General features: G+C 36.8%; 1 long non-coding RNA gene across 1 annotated transcript; it reads right to left on the bottom strand.

The window, feature by feature from the left end:
• Positions 1-639: 639 nt before the first annotated feature.
• LOC143412692 (uncharacterized) lies at positions 640-4,503 on the bottom strand. Its single transcript, XR_013093221.1, has 3 exons — positions 4,232-4,503; positions 2,127-2,282; positions 640-1,710 (listed from the first exon to the last, which is right to left on the bottom strand). It is a non-coding gene; the product is annotated as an uncharacterized LOC143412692 (long non-coding RNA).
• Between the last annotated feature and the right edge of the window lie 2,046 nt (positions 4,504-6,549).

The raw sequence follows: 6,549 nt of genomic DNA, 5'->3' as shown, positions 1-6,549 counted from the left end.
GTTTTCTTTGCTGTTGGTGTCTTGGTGAGCTCTACGTAATCCAGATTAGAATAATGGAGAGGAGGTAATGGTCACCCAAATCACAGGAGCTCATATTTGCACCATAATATGACCATGTTTTCCCTTTAGATTGGTTTGTTTTTCACTTCTTGGTAAGTTTTAGGAACATGAAACTACCAGGTTAGGCTCAGTTATGAACTACTTGGTTAAGATTCTAAAAATAAAGAACCTCATCGTCCCCCAGTGTCCCCTTTGTTTTACAGAACTGAAATACTGTAATTGATGCCCTGGGGATGAGAACAGGCTGAACAAATACTACACTGAAAAAAATAATCAGTGGTATAAACGTAAAAAAATTATTGTAATCGGTTGCACGAAATTAAGTTATGTTTGGTTAACCTTAGTTTTTTATGTTATACCTGCACACATTTTTCTGGTAACACAAACATGACTTTTTTATGTTGTTGTTATGTTTTTCATTCCGGTCAAATATTTATAGAAACCACTTGTTTATCAGACATGAACTTTTTGTGTTAATTGTACTGGACTACTATGTGTTATATTGACAAGATTATTTTATGGTAAGCTTATTTTATTTTATAACAAATTTCTAATATATAATATATAATATAATATAGTATATAATTGAGTGTTCAATAAATAAAACTAAATTAAGGCTGATCCTATTGTATGTACTGTACACTTTCTCTTCAATCAAAGAAATAAGCAAAACATTTTTGAACAATGACCTGTATTTTTGAAAATACTACACAGTTGTAACAATGGACTTTCAATTCAGGCTTCCAAAATATACATGAGTCATATTTGTACAATGCATCTCTTGAAAAACATTCCACAACATTCCTCAAAGTTATCTGCTGTAACCTGAATTCAACATTGTGGGGCCTTGTGACATCGCACTTATGTAAAAAATAGTTTTTTAAATGTAAGAACCATGAGGTAATATGGCAACAGGGGTGCAATTATTAAAATGACACAAAGAAGAGACTTAAAATAACATTATAACCCACAGGCACACAACCAAGAGACCTAAACTGATTAGTATTGGCTTGCTTCTATCACTAAACATCACAATCACTAATACTAGACGATGCAATCTGTTTGTAGTGGTGCACCTTGGGAAAAAAATTGCAAACTGGTGAAATTGGTGCAAGGCACCATTTCCATTGAGAAAAATGGACATTCAAAGTTTGAATTTTTTTTTAAAAGAGTCATGGCTTGAAAAGTGAAAACTGCAGTAATAAAGGCCCCAAGTTGAAAAGTGCCAGAAAAATAAGTTTCACTATGTCCTGCAACTTTACCAGTGCTGGCTTAAAAGAAAGGATGGTACATATTTGAAGAGGTAAACATGTTGTTCCCACATCATAACTGGAAAACTGTTCAATCGTACAGTCTGGTCCTGAGAACCTGGGCCTTCTTTGAAAGGCTGTTTCTTTTGAGCTCCATAACCAGTTTCTATAATACCTCGAAGGTATACTTTTCCAGTGGGTAGGTGAGGTTCAAAGTGTACATTAGTCCAAACAGCATTGCAGCTGCTAGGGTATAGTTATCCAAATCCTGCCAGACTCTCTGGCCTTCAAGGACTATCCCGATGTCCTCAGGGCTGCCATTGGCATCTCTTGACTTTATGATGTAAATTCCCATGGTTGTTTCCTTATTAGATCGTTGGATAATGGCTTCATCTGTGGCCTAGAAAATGCAGAATTCCAAAATTTAATTAAACAGAACACTGGTCAAAGAACATTATACCAAATCTTATTTTAATCTGTGTCACTATTCCAAAAAATGTTAACATTAACACATTAGGTGAACAAAAATGGATTCATTACAGCATGTGATTTGAGTCCTCAGAATGCTTAAAAAGGTAATGAAGTGAAATCTCCATGCAAAGAAGCAGAATACTGTCAGAGCACAGAGAGGTGTTCAACTATCAACTCCACACATAGAAAAATGCAGGTAAAAGAAAAAGAAAAAAAACGCACCCATGGTAAATTGTGAAAATCCCAGGTGATTTTCAACATACTCCTGGCATAGAGTGACAAGCAGCATTTTGTTAAAATTATTATTTTCCCTAAAGTGTATACACAAATTAATTTTTTTCTTACCTGGGCCGTGGGCTCCAGAATGTTCTGAAGTCTTCTTCCTATTTGTCCTCCTCGCCTTTTGAACACCTTTATTAGTTTGTCAGATAGCACATCTATCTGCGAGAGTAATCTAGACTGCAGTGGCATGGTGGTAATGCGCTTAAACTCTGCATTTATCTAAAAAGAGAAGTTGTCACATAAAAATGCTGTCAAAATCTCAAATCTCACAAGGTTACATCCACACAAAGTTGTTATTTTTTGTCATATTACTATTTATTAGCTATGGGTCCCATGTTGCTGAGCAGTTCCATAGTTGCCCTTACTTCCATACCACCCAAAGCCTGTTTGCAACCACAGCAGTTGCCTCCTTCTGGCCATTTTGCAGTTCTGCCAAATGACCCAGAAACTACATCTATTATTGTCATATACACATCAAGGTCTTTCATTAATACTTAGTTAAATTAGTTAATTTGACCTTTCCAGAAAATTTACCTTACAGAATGTGAGATAACATATGCAAATCTTCACTAGTAAATAAAACAATGTTATTAAAACCTTAACAGTAACACCTCTACATAACAGCGCTAGAGAATTGTTCTGAAGCAACACCAATCTGCCCTTCAGCAGGGATAAGCACCATATATCGATACAGAAAAAATAAATTTAACATATTTATATTGTCATTATTTTTATCTCTTTAAGCCCTCCTCTCAGTCTCTCTATAAATCAGTTAAAATAATTTGTTGGGTTTTTGTGTGTCTTTAACATGTTATCAGTACATTACATTCACTGCCCCAGAACATGAAATAAAGCCCCACGTCATGCACTTCCTCTCCTAATGAGTACTGCATAGGTGTCATGCCCTAAATAAACCGACTTTAGTGAAGACACCCCCCCCCCCCCCCCCCCCCCCCAACACACACAGAGCCCACCCCATGGCAAACTAGCTTATTTAACTGTATAACTAAAACATTTTAGGTACAACCAGTTAACTAAATGGACACAAGTTTGTTAGTCTGTATTCACTGAGAAAAAACAAGCGGATGTGACTGGGCACACACTGAAAAAAAGCTAATGCACATAATATTGTCCCGCAGCTTAAGCTAGCATTATCGTTAGTTAACTTAAGGAATGACTTGTTTTTTCCATTATGTTGCTCAACAGCAATTCATGAGAAAAACTTCCCCATCTAATGGATGTTCTCTTCGTTTCCTCTCAAACATGTAGTTTTCAGTTTACCTTGACAAAGTAAAGCTCAGCACCAAACGTAAACGAAGCGAAGACAAAAAATGGCGGACCGCCACAGTGAATTTTCCCTCGTAGAACACACCCGGGGGGGGGGAGTTTCAACAGAAAACATAACTATTTTCTGTTATTTTGATATGACTGGTTTTAAAAGACTGAACATCCTTCTAAAACAAGTGAAAGGCGTGAGACTTAATTATGTTTAGACCAAAAATATAAATGATTCATGTTGGATATATTTACTGTATTTTTACTAATTTAACAACCTCATCATTGCATTAGTCGCTTTATGCTATAGCATTACGCTTACATTAGCTTGAAGCTCTAGGTCGTCATTTTATTTAATTTCTTTTTCTGGGCTTACAAACAGGACACACAACATTTAGATAACCGTTACACTGAATCTTGGGTCTGTGTTGAGTCTTCCAGCTGCTGACTACAGAAGCTAGATTGACCTTTCAGCATGTTTATAGCGGCTGTGGCTATGTGCTGGCAATGTTACCGTGTGTGAGCAGTCACATTGGCAGCAGACATGTTTCAACAAACTAGTCATATCCCGGCCCTACATTAGCTTGTTTAATGGTTAAGACACTGCAGGTACCACCACTTACTACAGACACCGATGCAAGTTTGTAATAGTCTGTTAATTTAGACTGAAAGAATATAGAAACAATATTAACTCACATTATATATGTTAATTACTAATTTGCTTATCGCATAATTTCGGTTACCATTAGCTAACTGGAGCCTAACATTGGCCTCTCATGGTTTTCGATAAACAGCCCACATACCTGTAAAATAACAACACCCAGTAAAAGTCCACATATATAAAGGGTCTACACTCTTTCTCACTGGTGTGTTAGCTTTAAAATCTTATTTACCTTCAAGTGTAAAACTCCAGATGGTAGTAGATTTTCCAAAGCGAGAGACAAAAATGGCGGACAGCGCAGCCGATTTTTCCTTTCCAGGGGGCGGAGCTTGAGGATAAAACACGACTAACTTGTTTCTTTTCAACATGATTTGTTTTAAAAGAATCAATATTCTTAAAGAATATGTGAAAATTAAAAGACAAAAATATGTTTAGATGTGAAATTTAAATTAGTCATGCTGGATATATGAAGTAATTCTATGCAAATTCAACAACCACCCTATTGCATTTTTTTCAGTGTACAGGAGAACTGGTAATGTTACAGACAGAGCTTGTAAGAAGGTAGCATTATGGGTAATGTATTTTTTGATACAGTTTTACTTTGTGGAGATAGAAGGATCGCCCCGTCTGCCTGTGTGTGTGTGTGTGCGTGTGGGTAGCATTGGCAGTATGAAGTTTAATGGAGTGTGTGAGGTTTTGATATTAGTAGATACAGCAGTCCCACAGTGTTATCGGTGACTTTATGTTGTCAGCAGATCCATGACAACAGGATTCGTGATGTCACAACATGAGTGCTGCCACTTCATGGTTAGCTCATGTAAACACAGGCAGCACAGGGCATGTTTTCAGAAGTTGCAGGAAGAAATTGTCATAAGTAAAAGTTCACATTGATCATCATCACAGCAGGAAGATGACACCAAAAAAGGAAACTTGAGTAATCAGAGAAGATCTAGGGGAATTATTCCTCTGTTTGTTACCCTCCTGATCTCTTGCAGGGTTTTGCACATATTACTGTCTAAATAAAAGGCCTCTAGTTTGTAAGCTCAGTCCTGCAATTCTTGTCCACATTAAAACCTAATACTGATTAAGTCCTTTAGGTTTGTTTGTCTTTTTTTTTTTAACAGTGAAGCCAATTTATTTCTGCTAATGCATGCTGATTGGTCTGTTAGTGATTCAGCTTTCTTGGATAATGAGGTGTTGTTTGTCCATGTGAGGTTCTTAGTTCTTAATTATGTGCATACCGAGAAACAATCACCACAGCAGTGTCATTAGTGATGAGTACGGCATATTTTTCTGAATTCTCTTTATTGTTGTTGAAGCTGAGACACAGATTGTTGTCTCAGCACTAAACTGAGAGCAGTTCCACCTACTCTGTGTGCTGACTCGTCATTGCTGCATACCAGTCCCAGGGGAATCATATAATCCATGAACCTGATGATGTGGTTGGTGTTGTGCGTCGCTGTGCAGTCAAGGGTCACCACACTGGCCCGCAGAGCTCCTGTGTACAGAGAGATGATGTAGGAGGTCCAGCCGTTCTGAGAGACTGAGGTTCTTCAATGAGAAAATTCAAACTCCAGTTACGGAGAGTGTTTTGAAAGTTTTTTGAAGCTCTTTTGAGAGTGTGAGATGATCCCTCACACAAGTTTAGTCATGAATACACTTAATTATTTTCCTACCAATAAATCATGATCTTGGGATTTTAAAAGTTTTACCTAATTTCTCGCTACATGTGAATAGTGCTGATTAAAAGAAAAAAAAAAAATCAGCATTGTGGCCTTTAAATTGTTGACTACTGTCAGAAAAGACACATCCAACCTTATCTTTTATTGAATGAACTTTCTCTGAAGTTCTCTGGTTGAAGTTGATAGATTCAGTGATGAACCTCAGGCAATGATTGTTCTCTGAAATGAATGCATAATTCTGGAAACGAGCTCCTCGTCTGAACAAACATGCCGTAAGACCAATTAGCTTTCACTGGCTTTGTGTGACCTTTTTAAAAGCCATAATTGAAAGCAGTGCTTTGTGCAAATGGTATCAATAAGCAGACATATGCTTGTTGTTTTATATTCTTTTAGAGAGTCAGAGCAGAGGAGTAGGAGGATGAAGAAGAGCATCAAAACAATACCTCATTTTAAAACCACAATGAAGTAATGCTTACAAAGAAGCTGCGAGTGGAAGATTTGGTGATTTTTTTTTTCACATTGAAAGCGTATCAGTGATCAGAAGGTAAAACATTTAAGGTGTTTACTTGTACAGATTTCAGTGTATTATGATCTTAACATCTGCTCACTGACACAAAGTGCAGCTACTGTGAGCCTGATGTGAATATCATTTGCTTACTTGATCAGGCTCGATGGAAAAAATGTTCAAGTCTCAGAAGGAAAAAAAGGTGATCATTATGATGTTATGTTACACTTTATCCACACAAAATGATCCCTATGAGCGCCACAGCGTACAGAGATATATTATGATGATATATAAACCTTAAACAGCAGTGTTATTACTATTTTTAATGTAATATATTATCATTTCTCATATGACTTCACATTA

Source organism: Maylandia zebra, linkage group LG15 (assembly GCF_041146795.1).
Source record: "Maylandia zebra isolate NMK-2024a linkage group LG15, Mzebra_GT3a, whole genome shotgun sequence".
Classification (NCBI taxonomy): Eukaryota; Metazoa; Chordata; class Actinopteri; order Cichliformes; family Cichlidae; genus Maylandia; species Maylandia zebra.
This window is presented reverse-complemented; position numbering and strand designations above follow the sequence as displayed.